This window comes from Athene cunicularia (genome assembly GCF_003259725.1).
Source record: "Athene cunicularia isolate RWA chromosome 19 unlocalized genomic scaffold, athCun1 chr19_part1, whole genome shotgun sequence".
NCBI lineage: Eukaryota > Metazoa > Chordata > Aves > Strigiformes > Strigidae > Athene > Athene cunicularia.
In genome coordinates this window covers 1,122,948-1,139,813 of record NW_020799124.1, presented here as the reverse complement: position 1 = coordinate 1,139,813, position 16,866 = coordinate 1,122,948, and positions in this window count along the sequence as shown.

Genomic DNA, 16,866 nt, shown 5'->3' with positions numbered 1-16,866 from the left:
TGCGAGGAGGAGGCGGCCGGGGGGGCGGTAGCGGGGCTCCCCGCGCTGCCAGGCGTGTCGGTGGGAGCTGAGTGTCCCTGCTCCGCCGCCCCGGGGCCTGTAGCCGGGCTCCTGGTGTCCCTGGGAAGGTGGGTGCGGTGGGAGGTGGGGACTGGAGGTGCCTCGAGGGCTCCCAGGCAGAAGCTGGGTCACCTCCTCGCCCTGTCCTGGGAAGCTGCGTGGAGTCGCGCTCTCCCTCGGGTCTTTGGTGTTTGATGTTCCTGCCCTCCGCTCCAGGCCTGGCTCCGTCCCTGGCTCGGTTTCACTGATCTAATCTGATCCTCATTTTCACTCCGTCGGTGTGGCGGACAAACAGCATCACGGGCCGGCTTGGAGAGATGTTTTGCCATTTAGAAGGATTATATGAAACTCTTAAGTGTAAAACGTGCTGTTGTGATGCTTTCAAAGAAGGGCTGAATCTAGAGTCTGCATGAGTATTCAGAGAGGGAATGTAGGTTCATTTTTGCTTAGTTCGTTTGACCTTTACGTACTTAAATAACATTTCGTTTTACCTTGTGTGCAGGTAGTGTTGCTCTAAGCAGAGTAAACAATCCCCCCCCTTGCCCCCTTCTTTGATATAAGTTTCATGTGAAGGCTGATGGTTCTTTTCTCCAGTCTGATACTGGAGGCTGTGGAAGTAGAGCATTGGGCCTTTAGGAAGAAAGATCATTGCAACAGTGTGACTGTAACAAACATATATGCTGCAAAATCCATCACATGAGAAATGAAGGTTGGGAAAAAAATTGTGAAACAATAGGTGTTAGGTAGCTTTTGGCACAATTTTTTTTTTTTTTTTTTTTCTTCCTGTGCCTTTTTTGTGGGTTATTTTGTTTGTTTGTTTTGTTTTGTGGATTTGTTTTTTAATTTTAATTTATAGCACTCTTTTTCCTCCCGCCACCTCCAAATAGCATTCAAAAGGCTATTCTTTTTGAAACAATATATGTGTTGGCTTTTGACAAGCCTACTGATGGCCTTTTTAATGCTCAAACAGTGTCAGCATCATTTTGGAAAATGATCATCAGTATTTTGATGGGGACCTGTTCTAAAGGGAAACCTTTATTCACAAAGGATAAAGGCCTGCTGTCATCTTCAGGTTCTTCTTAAAGGAACAAAAGCTGTTCCTAGTGGTAGGTGAGTGTGTGCACACATTCCTCTTAAACATTTATCTGCTTAAACAAATGGGTGCCACATTCACTGCTGATCATAAAATTTATGATCAGAAAGTCTTAGCTGAAAAAATTCTTTGATGCATGGTCCAGTATATGATTTCTCTGGGAATTCAACCAGGTACTGGATCGCTGCCAACAAGTGAAGCTATGGACGTGGACGTGGACTCCGTGCCCTTTGCTCTGTTTCGTTGCCTGTACCAAAATACATGTTGTCAAGCATAGTCTGAGTCTTGCACTTAACTCTCTGCGCCAGTCTGCAGTGTGTTTGCGTACAGACGCAGAGCAGAGCCCCGGGCTGTCGGAGGTGAGGGTCTGTGTTTACTTCCCTAAGTTGTCGTTTCCCGCGGCACAGCGGAGGGCGGTGGGCTGCAGCGCTGTCTGGAGTACCAGGTGGCATTGAGCCGTGTAATTATTGTGCCTGGGTTAACGCGTCAGAAACGCGTGTGTGCTCGTATGGGTTTGCTGTCGGTTGTATCAGAAGAGACAGGTGCTCCGATACCGCAGAGAGCTGGTGTTGCTGATGGTTGGAGCTGTTCAGCTCTAGGCAGGCTCTAGGCAACTCCTCAGGAATCAGTAGTTTAACCAGAAGCTGGGAGCTCGGGGGTCTCCAGAGCCTGCGGTGGTTCTCAGGGTGGCCTTGACGAGTTGCCAAATGCCTCTGTGGATGATGGTTAGTGGCTGCTGGTGGTATGAATGCTGCAAGCTTCGTCTGAATCTACACGTCTTCTGTTCTTGTGCAGAAACTTCATGGAAGAAGAATTAGAAAACTTAGCTGCATTGGTAAAACTGATAAACTCTGTAGCAAAGCCACAAGGAAACGATAAAACATGCAATAGATAAAAGCAGCAAACTGGAAGCAGGAAGTACTAGTTTGGGAAGGGAGGGCACTTCGCTCTGGAAGCCGAAGAAGTAGCTCCTGAGGCCAAAAGTGAGGCTGCATGGGTGTGATTTGAAGACAGTCCAATATAGTAAATCAAAAATCAGTTTATGGATTTCACTTTTTGTTTTTATTCAAAGGGACCAAAAGTCAGGGAAAGTTCCATAATGTGATTTGTATATAGCTCATACATCTCTGAAAGTTCTGTAATGTCTAGTTTTGGTGTCAAAACTGTGAACTTACAGGTGAAGGGATATCTCCTCGGACACCATCTCCTCTCTCGGTGAGCCGCGGGCCTGCAGACCACCCGTGCATGGGGGTGAACGCGGCTGCCTGAACCCGATACTGGCGCAGGTCAGACAGCAGGGCGTGCTCACTGCCACTTCTGATCCCAGGGTTAGCACAGCCCTGAAGTTCTGAAAGTAGTTGCAATGTGAATGGAATCAGTAGCCTAAAACACCAGTGCAAATTGATCTAAATGCTTGTGTTACTTTTTTTTACACTAGACGTATTAGCTTGGTCCTTTCGGCCCCACTTTCCTCTGTGCCTGTTCACAGCCTAGATAGCGGTCACGTATACCACGTGATTCACAGTGTGTGTGTGTTTCAAAGGCAAGAGCATCAACCTACTAAAGGTATTTGAGGGCATGTCCCTGCCAATTTACTGAAATGCTTTAAATCCTTCCTCATTCCTCTTGTGTATAAGGTCTTCTCAAAACAAGGCACGTGGTAGATAAGGATTTCAAACTGGGACCTTGACAGGTAAAAGTAAGCACTCACGGTAGCTCAGATGAGTGCAGGGAGAATTTTCTGTAAAATGGAAAGAAGGGGCTGTGGGAATTGCCTGCAAATAACGTGCAGGGTGTAGATGTGTTACGTGAGCTGAGCTGACCCTGTTTCACATGTAGGAAGGCCATTTCTTAGAAGGGCTGGGAGTTTCCCTGTAGTGGAAAGTCAATTGTGTTAGTTTGGTTATTAGCAGAGTAGGTTCTCTGATACCACAAGGTCTTGTATTTTTTGAAAAGTTTTGTATGTTCTGCCAAATAAGTGCTTGAGTGTTTTTACCCAACGCTTTGGTATATGGCTTGCTTTCAGTTCTGTCCTAGCAGGTTTACTCACTTCTCAAGTCAACTACAAAGCTGAAATGGAAAATAATGGTAATTTTAACCTGTATATAAAAGAGCAAAAAATGTGTTGCCATGTCATGAACATCCAGTGTTGCTCCAAGCATCCTTGAAAACAAACAACTCTGTCAGTCTAACTCTGTCCCTACACTAATTCCTTGCTTGACTCTTAGATTGTTTTTGCAAAGTTAGAAGCATATTATTTTTAGCCATATTTCTCTGTGGAAGCATTATCTTTCTGGACTAATTTCTCTGGCTAAGAAGCTGATAGTGGGACTAGACTTGACATCTGTAGTGAAACACGTGAAACTTCTAACACTGCAGCTCAAGCCAGTCTGTTGGAGGTGAGGAGAGTACAGTCCTACGTGCTGGCTGCAGGGAAGGTTCCCATGGTTTCTCAATCTCTTCTGTGGAAACAGCATATAGCTGGTTTGGTAAAATGTGGGAAATGTGGGAAGTACCACACTATTTTTTTTTTTTTTTTTTTTTCACCCCTGCCACTTTTAACTGCAGCAAAGATGAGGCAGGACCAGGCGGAACTGAGACCTGGAGTGTCTTTAGATTGCAGATGTATTTCTTTGTACCTTGGTTCTTACATCATAAGAGCTAACTGCACTGGTTCTGGCATGGAAGCTGCCTCCAAACTGGTTATGGTGGGAGTGTCAGGGTGGGGCGGGAGCAAGCGTTGCTAACATCTGCCTGCTCTTTAAGAAAAACTGTCCTTGTTGCGCTTTGGCTGGACTGTGTCTGTGGTAGAGACAGTCTTGGCCCCATGTGCAAAGATCTCTTTGACTTCTCCCCCAGGAATGTCTTCTCTTGAGCACCTCCAGAAAATATAACACCTAAGCAGAAAGTCTGATGCCAGCTCTGCCATGTCACAAATCAGCAACTCTACTACTCCACAAATCGGTCTTTCATATTGGCTGAATGGTACCTGTGGATTAAATACGTTTGAACTTGCTTTGGCATTATCTCAATTCATTGGGCAATCTGGCTAGAAAAGGCTTATCTCTTACCAGGCAGTCTCTAAGCAGAAACAAATGCTTTGAAAATGGGGGAGGCATGAGAGAGGAGGAAGAGGAGTTGTAATCGTCCAAACTTGCAGACTGGAAGTTGGGCATGTGGTATGTGTAAGGAAAGGAAGACTGTGTGTTTGTACATTGGAAGTAGTGGGAGCAGTGAATTTTTCAGGCCAAACTGCAACCTGTAGCCACATGTTTGAGAGCCTTGTTCAGCTGAAAAGACTTCCTTTTCCAGTAGGTCTTATGTAAGAGAAGAAGAAAGTCTCTTACTTCATCTTACTTTTTGCATATATGCAACACATTTGTTTTTCTTAAAGGTTTTCTTAAAGGTGTCGGGGTTTTTTAGGACTCTCTCTTTTTTCTTAAATTTGTGCACTTGTTTAAGATGGGCTTCAACAGAGATGCTCTTTGACTTGGAAGGAGGGAGGACCATGCATTATTATCAAGTCTCTAGACATCATATCTTTATGACAGTGTGTCTCTGTATATGATCAGAATTAGCAAATCATAATGGAATTTAGCTCATCTCCTACCACTGATGTTGTATAAGTGTTGACACAAAAATTCAGCAGCAGTGTTTTAACTTACCTGGTGTTTCCGGGACAAGCTCTGACGAGTAGGTTATCACGATATGACAAGGGACTCCCTTCACTTTTCTGTCAAGGTCTGTTTGTACTTCTCGCTTTAGGTTGGATTCTACACTGCACTGTTTGGGAAGCAAGAAAGGAAGTATCAGAGTAAGGCTTTGTGCTGCCTTTGTGTCTCTAAGAGTGCTTGTGTGGTCACTGGATTATGTTAAAACAGAATTCTTCTTGCTCATCTTCATGCAGAGTCAGCTTGGAGACCCTTTTCAGCAATTGAGCTCCGGTAAAGAAGTTCAGCAGAGCCCAGAGGCCAGACCTCTGTATGTGCGTGCGTGCCCAGGCACACTGGCAGGAGCCCCCAGTCTGCTCTGCCAGAGGAGCCGCAGCCCCAGTGTACGATCCCATGATTATTGCATGGTCAGAATTGATCTCATCAGGGAAGCAGCCCGACTTGAAGCTCAGCTGTATCTAGCTAAACTCATGGATGTAACCAAGCCTGCAGAGATACCACCTGAGCAGAACTTGCTCTGCTGCTCCAGTTCAAATGCTAGCTATTAGTAACTGCATTTTACACAAGGAAAACCCCAGTTAGTGTTACAGCTGCATACTAGTGACAGATTTACAGCTATGAGTCAGCGTGGTGGTACACAAATTTATCACCTATTTTTGTTCATAAATAGGCATACTTAACAAAAGAAGTCGTGTGACATGACTTTAAAATGATATTTCCAACATAGCCCATGTAATCTTTCAGATGCTTGAGGGCTGAAGTCTCACCTTGCCTTTAAGGCTAAGATTTTTTTATCCTTATTTTCAGCCCATAGGGAATATTATTCTTTTTTTACCAGAAAGAAAATTGTAATGAAAGCAAGCCTGGCTTTCTCTCACTGTTTCAAGGATTGGAGAAGGCATTGGCTAGATTACTGCTGTCACGAAAGGCGCAGAATGATGTCTAGATGACACCACCCAGAGATACTGACTCAGACATCTCTTAGAGACTTCCTTCCCTGCTCGTTTCTCACTCCCAGAGAGTAATCCCACACAGTCGATGCTACCAGCAACACAGTGTTGCCACAGCTGGCAAATCAGGGCAACGGAGGCTCTCTGAATCTTGAAACACACTGTTCTGAAATAATCGGGTAGTTCTTCCAAGACCTAACTTGTGAGCAGTTGTGCATCCAAGTGTCATGGGCACTCCTCCTTCTTGGTGGGAGTCTGAACCTCGTCACAGACTAGCTCGACGTGACTAAGAAGCAGTTTGGCAATCTGCCTTGGCTCAGCTATTCCTTACTGGCGTAGCTCCGGTGAGGACAGGTGGTGGGTTGTAGTCCGTGCCCCCAGAGTCTAGGACAGGATCTGTCCCAAGTTAAACCAGAGAAACCTTGTGTTGCTGATAAGGGGGGAGGATCGCACAGAGCCACCAAAGTATGCAGGTGGTTAGATATGTCTTTTGCCTTAAGCTGGAGCTGCACAGAGCTCCTGTGCCACCTACAGATCCCAGAGGCACGTCCCAGCCAAGCTGTACTCCCACTGTACGCACTCCGAGGAACGTGAATAGTCCCTGGTGCAGCTGTAGCATTCGCTTGAACCTGTGCTAGTCGGCAGTCGCCGGTTCTGCAGCTGAGCTCACTTCTGTGTTGTAAACCTGCTTTTTGCATGAGCTGTTTAAACTGAACCCTGGAGCATTCTGAAGGTGGAAATTCAAACCTTAGCTTAGCCCCTAATCCCTCTGGTCATGTGTGTATTGCAGCCGGGGCTGATAATAGATGTCTTTTGTTCATCTTTCTCTAAGCGCAGCACATGGCTCTTACGCCTGAGCTGTTGGGGCCGTAGGTAGATGGAAGGTGCAAATCTCATTGGATTTACACACCTGAGCTCCAGACTGTTCAACTGGCAACATGACCCATACAGCGATGCTTTAAATTGCTGTTGAAATCGATGTGGTTATGCAAGCGCACATGAGGTGAGGAGCTGGCTAGTGGCTTTGCTTCCAAGAAGTGAGTGGTGCTGGTTGGTTGGTTTTTTAAAGAAAGGGTGGGGGTAGCTAGGGAAGAGATCCTAGGTGGAAATAGCTTGCAGCTGGCTGCAGAAGTGTGCAAGTTTAGCCTAGCAAAGGGATTGTCATGTTCAGCATAGTGGGCAAAGCACGTGATAGCAGAAAGGTGTTAGTGTGGAAAAGACTAAACCAGAACTCAGCACTAAAATATTTACTTGCTTTGGCTCTGTTTGAGCCTTTTCAGGTGCTATGCAGTATATCGTTCAAAATACCTAAATTAATTGTTTCCTACAAAGTAAATCCACAATGGCAGGTAAAAGTAGCCAGCTTTTCAAGAGAACTCTCCCACCTGAATATGGGCTATGAATTTTGTAGCTTAACTAGTAACGCTTTTGGCCAGCCAGAAGTGATTTGGGGAAGGGGTATAACGGTGCATGCAGCATGTGTGCTTAGATGGCTGTGACTCAAGTGCACTTTCCATGCTTTAATGCACGAGAGGAAAAAGAGAGACAGTTTCCTGTTGCAGCGTTTTTTTGTTGTTGGGTTGGGGGTTTTTCAGTGATGGAGAAAACAAGGATTTTCATGTGTTTCTTCTGGCTATCCTCAGGGAGGTGGTTGGTGGGACAGTGTTGAGAGCTGGGGCTGAACCCCATTGCAGGCCCATGGCATCCCCTATCTAAGATTGGTCTCTCATTGTCATTGCCATGATTTTTTTTTTTCTGTGAGTATGTCGCCTTCTGAACCCTCCCCTTGGGCAGAGATGAAGGATGCCCTGGCCCATCACAGTGCACAGCAAGCCACTGACCAGGATGTTCTAGTTCTAAATTTCAGTAGGGAGAATCTATCTTGATGCTCTGTTTTAAAGGACTAATTCCAAGTCTGCTAAGACTCTCCACTGGGGCTCAGTTGTGTTTGCAGGTGTTTACAGGGAAACGCTCGCTTGGCTTAAGTGAGGGCAGTCACTGTCCGGAAGGTAGTTGAATGGTAGTTAGTCCTTTAATGTTGGTGTAAATGGAGTTACAAATATCACCAGAACCTCCCCAGATATTTGCTGGTACAACTCGGAGAACAGTTGCAACGAAGCTGCTTCATACCCGTTAGCCATTCCCTGTCTGCTTTCAGGGTTCTGCCGGTAAAATTGGACCCATGACCTCCATCTTGCCTTTGGTACTTTTAAATTTGGCTTTAAAGTTAAAATATAACTGTCTTTTTTCTCAGGAGTGTATTCTAAAGTGAAGCCAAGTCTCTGTCATTCCTTTTCTGCCTAGAGAGCAAATCTAGTCTGTACTGTGTGCATCTTGGGGAAGCAGAGGAGAATCATCAGTGAAATAAGGAATCGTGCTTTGACCAAGGGCTACAGAGTGCCTCCAGTACGATGATTATTAGCTACCCCAAATGGACGAGCTCTAATAGCAGAAGCTGTGCGATCCACTTTAGAGCAGTAATTAATGTGACACTGAGGAGTCTTGCTGGGATGCAGCAGATCCAGGCTCTGAGCCGGTCTGACCCGACGCTGCCAAAACAGGTAATTGGCCACAGTTTTCAGAATGCAGCCAGGAGCCTCCGGTCTGTGTCCCTGAAAATCTTCAGAAGCCTTTTGTAAGTAAGTTTAACAGGGCAGGCAAGCACTTTCCTATAGAAGCCCAGTTCTGTTCTCCTTATGTGCTTCTAAAACATGGGTTTGTTGATTTATCAAAGAACTTTCACTTCTGTTTGAAGCAATCTAAATTTAGAAAGGAAGTCTTGAGCTCCTCGTTGCTGCTCTGTGTGTGGGGGCTATTGTTGAGGCTTGCAGATTTCAGTATGAGGTTTTATTTTTAGTTATTAATGATGCTGAATAAACTGGAAAGAAGAAATAATTAATATGTTTTACAGATTGAGAAGTTCAACCGGGCATCACTGCTAAAAGGTACTAGATAGGGGAGGTGAATGGGCCTGTCAGTGAGTACAGTTACTGGAAGATGTGTGTCAGTGCCCCTTAGGCTGCTGCTCAGGGAGAACGTTTTCACACCTTTTTCCCTACCCATCCTTAAAGCATGGAGAATTTTCTAGTAACAATTTTCACCGTCTGCAGCAGTGCTTTCACCTTTAGAGTAAGCCAGAGGACTAAGTCCTGTTTGAGGATACAGTTGCATAGCTCCACTGAAATGAGAAGTAGTAAGATTTTGTTGTTTAAAGCTTCCTGACTTTTTTTAGATGTCTCCCTCTTAAAAACTGTTCTTCATGTGCCAAGCAAAACGTTTCGTTTTACGGGTCTTTTGTCTCTGACCAAAACTGAAACTTTCCACAAAGTAAAACATTTCTTATGAAGGCTTCTAACTTTAACTCTCCCACAATTTCTGCAGACAGTTCTGAGTGCCTCAGACCAGCAAGTATCAAACTCACTAAGTGCAGATCAGATGGAGTATATCTTTCCCCTCATTTTAGTGAATTCTGGAAGCTATGCCCTTGTCTGTTCTCTTTTGTTTTAAGGAAACAACTGACTAAAATACACAGGTATTGTTATCAGGAGACTGATCCATTTGGGGAGATTTGCGTAGGCCTTCAATCAGTTCCCTTTGGAAAAAAAAGTTTCTCCCCCCACCCCCTTTTTTTTCCTTTGAAACACAAGGGTGTCTGTAAATGCTTTGGAAGAGGAAGAAGGTCACGGTGTTAAAGTAAGGTGAGCTCAAACACCAAAGACCTGGCATTTGCTCACACAACTAAGCTAAGAGAAACCCTAGAATAGGTTTCTACATAGCAAAGGGCTTGTCAACCCCATTTTTATTAAGCCAGGATACTGTGTGTTAAAACTGGTTTGGTCTTGGTTTGTGGGTCAGGTATAGTATTTGTAGAACCGCTGGCTGACTGCTACAGGCCTGATCTAAGCACTGTGTATCGGTGGGTTTTGTATGGGTATAATGAGGCAGAGTTCCCGGGGGACGCCTCTCAGTGCGCCCCAAATTCCTGGGCCATCTGTAGTCATGGCTAGTGACTTGAGTAGAGTCTGGAAATTAAGGTTCGGAGGGACCAAACAGACCTGCTTTAAGCTCAGGACTTTAGCTGCTGCAGTGAAACACCGGCTGGATTTGTGCTGAGACCACATTTGTAGGAAATAAAATCCTACTTTTGGGGATGATGGTTTTTATAATGATGTTAAACACACGTCTGTAGCAGTAATTACCTATCTGCATCTAACTAAATGGGCCTTATCAGTGGTCATCTGCCAGTCTATAACTGGAGGCATAGCTAACTTAGCAAGAGCTAGCTGAATACTTCTACTAGGATGACACTAAGATTTAGTTTTTGATTCTTATGGAAACTAAATCTACACCACCATTCTGCTGCCAAGGCATGCTCCAGTTCCACTGATGTGTTCTTTCCTTACTTTTTTTTCTACTGTGTTATTCAAATTGCCTTAGCTGCCAAGAATAACTAGTTTGTGGTCTGATGCAAAGAGCTTTGAAGTTAATGGACACCTTGCAACTTAAGGTTTCAAACTGAAAGTAGTAGTGTCTATCCCTTGATTTGGGTGAGAAACGAGTGCTGTCAGCAGCAGTGCAGGGGCGATGCAGCGCTGCTCCTGGCTGAGGTCCATGGGGTGTTGGAGTGCTCCTTGCAGCTCCTCTCTGTAGTCGAGCTGCCTTTGCCGTGTTCCTTAACAAAGGGGCAGATCCTGCCTGTAGCATTTTCCTGACAGATTTTTCAGTGTCCTTCTGAACTGGTGTGCCAGGGAGGGTGAGTTGAGAAAGACCTAACATCTGGCTTCGAGGCACCGAGTTTTTCGTGGAGGTGCAGGGAAGAGAATGCAGACCTGGTGCTCCAAGATATTCCTTCTTAAAGCCACGTACAGAAATCGCTTTGATCATTGCTCTGGTAGTCAGCTTTGTGATCCAGTGGAGCAAGTAGGAGCCATTTGGAATGGGAGGCGAGGAAGACTGAGGAGTCATGGACCAGTGCTGGTGGCTCAGGTGTCTCTGTGACAGTGTGCCCGGTCCTGCAGGAGCTCTGAAACATGCCCTTGCCGGTGCTCCTGCCCAGAGTTCAGGGTTAACACACTGCTGGTGTACAGATCTTTGGGAGGAGAAGGGATGTGGAATGTCTGTTACCTGTCTAGCTCCAGAGGCCAGCTTTTCTTAACCCCTCACCTCACTGAACTCTTCGAGTGAACTTTGTGGCAACAGAGGCCTCCTAACTGCCTGGGGCACGTTTCAGGATGTCATTCTCATTGTTAGAGACTACTTCTGAGGGTCAGAAGAGCTTTGAGCAGGCTGCTGGGGAGCTCACAGAAGCACCCATGCTCGATTCTGGCCTTCTTTATTGTGCTGACTTAGCTAGGACTAGCTAAATCCTTCTGCTAGGCTTAACCTGCATCCTCTTTTCAGTTCTCTTAATGCAGAATGCTGGTTGGTACTCTTGCCTAGGCAGGGCTCCACTAGGTACTTTCAGCCCAGTGACTCCTGCTTGTGCCCAGTGCAGTGGGTGCGTTGTGCCCTTTGTCTCTACCCTGCAGTGTCTTTCCAGCTGCTCAGCTTTTTGCCTTATCACAAGGCTTTGTCCTCTGGCTCAAGCCTTGCGGACAGCCTCTCTGAGGCCCCACAGCCATAGCCTGACTCGGCAGTTTTGCACAGTTCTGGCTTGATCTGCAGGGGGGAAGGGGAAGCAGATGAGGAAACGCATGGTCTGATCCCTGACTCTCCCTTTCGCTCCTCATGGATCCTCTACATACACAAGGCTGGCTCAGCCTTTTCTGCCTTCCTGTATTCCTGACAAGAGTAGCCTGGTGTGAGGTCTCTTCCACACCAGGCATGGCCCCTTTATACTCCAAAGAATAAAGTCTCCAGATTCAAACTGTGTTTTGCAGAGTGGGTTAGCAGCACGCTCTTTGTCAGCTTTCCTGACAAAGCCTCAGTGGTGTGGGAACAGCATCGGCAAGCACTGCAAGGCTCCGCATTGCTAGAATTCTTTAGAGTTCTAAATGCTGAGCCTTCAGCCCCTTAATGCAAGTTGTGGCTCTGACATTTATCTGGCCTCAAACTCGGGCAGAGGACATGGGGAAAATTGGAGAGCCACCCTGATGGATGAGGGATTTTGAAATTTATCAGTAAGAAAGGCTCATTTCTTTTGGTAAAAATATTTTGAGAATTTTCCCTCTAAGAAGTCCTGGTACCACCTCTCTTTGCAGTGCTGGCATATGAAGTAGTCCAAAGCGCCTTCTGTTCATGGGAGAGTACAGTGTGGTTTCCATGCTGCTGTGCAGATGGTTGCTGAGTTGTCTAAGGATAAGACTTTCTAAAGTGCCCAACCTTCCTGTCCTTAAATGATAGGCATTCTGGGAAGGGTGCTTAGAAGTTAACCTGCACAGCAGCAGATGAGAACCACCAAGGAGAGAGTTGACTCTTGCAGTGTTTATTTTTGAAGTGTGAGAGGGTCTAAACATTTTCCCCAAAACAAAAACTGGCACATACCCAATCCCAATGTAACTGCAAATAGATTGCAGCTTCTGTGAGATCGGTGTGGGTAACACGGCATAGCTTTGATCTCATGTAGCTACACCAGAATCACGTTTAATTACTTTAAAAGCCTGAGCAACAGATTCTCTTAGCCCTGCTGGGGTAAGCTCAGAGGCTAGGCTGAACCTTCAGTTCTGCACCTAGTGGAAGAGTCACTGTTGGCTGTTGTCTTCTGAGGCTGCAGATGGGGAGACCTTGCACAGCTTAAAATCTGAGGCTGAGTGAGAAACGGGCAGGAAGAGTCAGGCTGATCCAGTGGTTAGTGTCCCCGCTCAGGAGGGACGGCTCAGTCCTCAGGAGCCTTCCAAGTCACTTGGGTAATTGCTGGGGTACAAGAAGGTGTTTTCTTTTTTTTTTGTAAAATGAGAACAGTGGCTCTTAATAGTATCAGAGCAGCCCTCCTTCACCCATCACACTGGTGACATGACACACACTTTCACTCAAGAGGGTTCAAATCCTTTTCATGTAAGGATTTCTCATAGATTCATGTGAAATAGGACCTATCTGCTTTGGCTGAGGGTCTGACCCCAAAGCAGGAAACATTTCCTCTTCGGTCTCTGGTGATTTGGGGATGGCAGTGCCCCTGCCATTGCAGGTGTGCGTGCAGCAGCTAACTCCCAGGTGACTGACTGGAAAAGTCTCTTTCCTTAATGACTGTTGTCCACCTGGTGGGCTCTCTTCCAATCTGTCTAGAAATGGTGTGATTGGGTACCTGTCAAATTTTGATTTTAATATCTTTTAATGTTGCTTTCATTTCCATTTTTGTGTATGCCTTTGCTGTTGGGGAATGGAGAAGGCAGTTAGCAATATATCCTCAAAAGAAACCTGTTTCCAGGTGCTGGCAAATTGGGCTATAAATACGCATTTGTGGCTGAGGGTTGACATGAACTCTGTGTGAGGAAGGGAAGATTTATTTTGGGTATTGCATCCTCTAATGTGGGCTTATATGGGCAAGAGCTATTCTGTGTGACTGCACTGCTAAATTTTTTAAAACTACTGAGGATTTTATATTGCATCAGTTTCCACTCAACTTTCTGCACTCAGTCCAATCCTTGTGTTTACCCTAACTTCATTCTGCTTCTCAAAATTTTACTGTACGTGGTGACAGGGACCCAGCCTGGAGGTGTCTATCAATTTATCCCAGCCAGAAGTGAGCGTGGCTTCTAGGCCAGGGTATTTGTCCCTTCTGAAACTCCACAGCATGTCTGCTGCTGCCTGGCTGTCCAGGTTTGACCTATTTGTAGAACAGGATTCAGAGCCTGTGTTGTGACATACCAGCAGTGCAGTCTGCAGTAGTCTGTAACATGCTACCGTCTGTATTGATTAAGATTATAACATCGCTCCTCTTCAATGGCAGCTGAGACACCTAAAAAGTGAAACTCAGACATGAGAGTAAGAAGAGGCGGGTCTTTAAGAGGTGAGCCTTAATTCTACCCTGGGCTGCCCTTCAGCTGATGGAAAAGAAATGCCATATGTTTGGGGTCTGCGTCGCTAGAAACAGACAGTAGTGTTAAAGCAGCCCTTCTCAGGAATTGTGCTTCATTCTACAGAGTACAAAAGTCTGTATTTTCTTCAGTAAATTCTTAGTTTCCAAGCAAATCCTTGATCTGGGTGATATGCATCTGAACTTTGGGGCTACTGTAGATTTATACTTGGCTCCCTGATGTTAGGTTTATGTATGTGTCTCCTCTTAGTTGTGAAGTAAGAAATAGAGCTCTTTTCTTCCTCAAAGGTTGGAAGACATGGAGAACATCTGCCATGAGCTTTGCACCTTTATCTTAAAACACACATGATTTATGGCAAGGTAGTCATTATGTTCCTACAATGTATTTTCCAACTATTATTTAATCTGTAAGATATCTTTCACAGAACAGCAGATACACAGCTTTAAAACTAATGGCCTTGCAAAATTTAATAGAATTGGCTACCGACTACTGTACTCATTAGTGGCTTGATTGCTACCAGCAGTCCTCTCTACAGCTTTTATAAAAAGACTGCCAGTTCTCCGACTCATGCAGTTCTGAAGTTTGCCTGCTGCTCGTTGCTAAAAGCTGCAGTAAACACTTCCGAACCTGTCTGCCTAAGAGATTAGGTCCTTATTCTCCAGGTGCCCGAGTGCCCCTCATGAGGACAGCCTTGCTGTCACCCCAGATGCTCAAAGGCAGAAGGAAGGCATGATCTCTGGTGGAGATCAGGATCAGGTGGAGATCACCCCAACTTCATACAGATAAAGGTACCTTCTTCTCAATTATTTTCTCATGTTCTGATGAGCTTCTACTTGCCATCTGCCCTTTACACATTTGTCATATCATTATCTGTTCTTTCAGAGACAATTTAATTAGATCTTCTTTCAGTAGGTTTTAATCAAGTGTTATGCAGTTGCTGGTAAATTATTTACAGCCATATCACTTGATGGAACACTTGGTCTGCTAAAGGTATCACGTCAGTGACATACCTGTAGCAAAATGTTCAGCTGGCTTTAACTTAGGGCCCCACCTGTGCTCCTTGGGTTATCCAGTTGACATTAGACGAATGTTGGGTTATGTGAGCCCACTTTTCTTTACGATAGTAGAAGCTGAATGTGACTGTGCTGAAAACAAAGCAGTTGAAGCAGTTTAAAACTAGGGTAAGAGCTGAATTTAGCTCTAGTCTCTGCTGGCTCAGTTTTTTTATAAGTGCCTTTCAAGGTTGAATACCTTAAACAGTGTGGCCTTGACCCTCACTTGAGCTCCAGCTATTTAAACAGAAGTGCTGTTGTACTGTCCTCAGCCTTGGTCTGATGTAAAGTGAGTGGTTTTTCAATGGACAAGGCAGTAAACAACACACAAATAGCAAAGGATAATAAGCCGAGAGAGTGGATATTTTTAGAATGCAGAAGGATTCTTTCTTTGTCTTTACACCTGTCCCTTAAGGTGGTGACAGTCTTACAGCTATAAAATCTCCCTTCTTTCATCTTGTTGGAAGCTTGTTTCAGCGACATTTTTTTTTTCCAGTTCAGCTCCCATTCTTTATGAGAAAGCCCCAGCATGGGAGTGTACCAGCCTGCCTCCACCTCTAAGCTTACAGCACAGGCTTCCATTCATTGTTTCTGTAGCCTCTGAAGTAAAATGGAGTTTCGAGAATCAGTGTGACAGAACTGTCACCTGTGGAAACCTTATTCCAGGTATCTATTGTGCTAATTTGGTATTTACAATGAGCATAAGCCTGGGTGTGCTTTTAGTGTGCAGGCTGTAGGTGCAACTCAGGTTCCATTCATTACTGGAAAATTACTAAGTACTTTTGAAGATCAGTTTGTCTTTCTTGCTTCTGTCAAATTCCTTCCAGTGTAGGATTTAAAAGAGTAGTTTTGCAGGTTCTTGGTGGTGTCTTGGTTCCCTTGATGGATTCATAGTGCCAAGAGAGAGAAATAGAGCTCAGTTGAAGCTTGGTGATCTGACGCAGAACAGAGGACAGTAATATGACTTCATTCTGAACCACAAACCTCAACTGAGTGTGTGGAGAAAGGATGTTTGATACACTATGGAAGGCCATATCTGACATCGGGCCAATGACCTGTAACCTGATTTTATTTCTGCCATATGCGTGTTAAAGAAACAAATCCTGGGTTGATTTACCCTGTGCATCTGATCAATAAAAGTTGATGCCGAAATTGCCCAGACTTTGTAATTACATAGCAAAGTGCAAAATCAAAATCTGATGTAGTTATCTTGTACAATATTTAAAACTGGGCTTAAAGAGGAATCTAATGATTGTCATGTCCTGTTTCCAGCTATTCTGCCATTTTTGGTCTCCCACCTATAAAAAAACTTTAATCATGTATACAAAAAGCATCCTGCCCTCAGAAGGGGGACCACCACTGCACAAGAACTGTTACCAAGATCTCAACACCATGTGACCAGGACTTCTAACTTTTGTTGCATCAGGTGTGGGGCCAAAACTACAGTAAGCTGGCATAATACCTTGACAACGACAGCACAGCATCAGAGCTGTGCCACCTTTCACAGCCTGTGTCTTGCTCTTGACCCTCCTCTTGTTGCCGTCTTCCGTGTTCCTCTCTTTGTATATCAGCTTTGCTGCTCCAGCTCATTCAGGCCCTTCACAGCATCCAGAACCAACTCTTATTTATGTTTCTTCCTTTTGAGCCATGTGTGTGGCAAGAAATTTCTTGCATGACACTCTCATCCGTGCCCTCCTAACATGCAGCTGCTGATACCCATGACCTAAATAATACTCACTGTATAAAGATTTCATTTGTTCACACCTAGCTTTAAAATTTCTGCCTCTGAATCGATTACAGGAATGCTTTGAAGTCCAATGCAATAAAGTCCAATCTTAAGGTCTTTCTCTGCAGTTTTAGGAGCTTGAACCTTTTCCTGAGGCTGATAATGAACTATTAGTATAGTCAGGAACCAAGAAGAGCATGTAGGAAAGGGACCCTACCATTACCCAAGCCGTGCAATTCTTTCAGTGGGTAAGTGCAGATGTTTGACTTTAGGAAATGATGTTCAGGGAGGTCCTGGAAACCCCCCAAGAGACCAATAGACAATTTAGCATGTCATTGTAT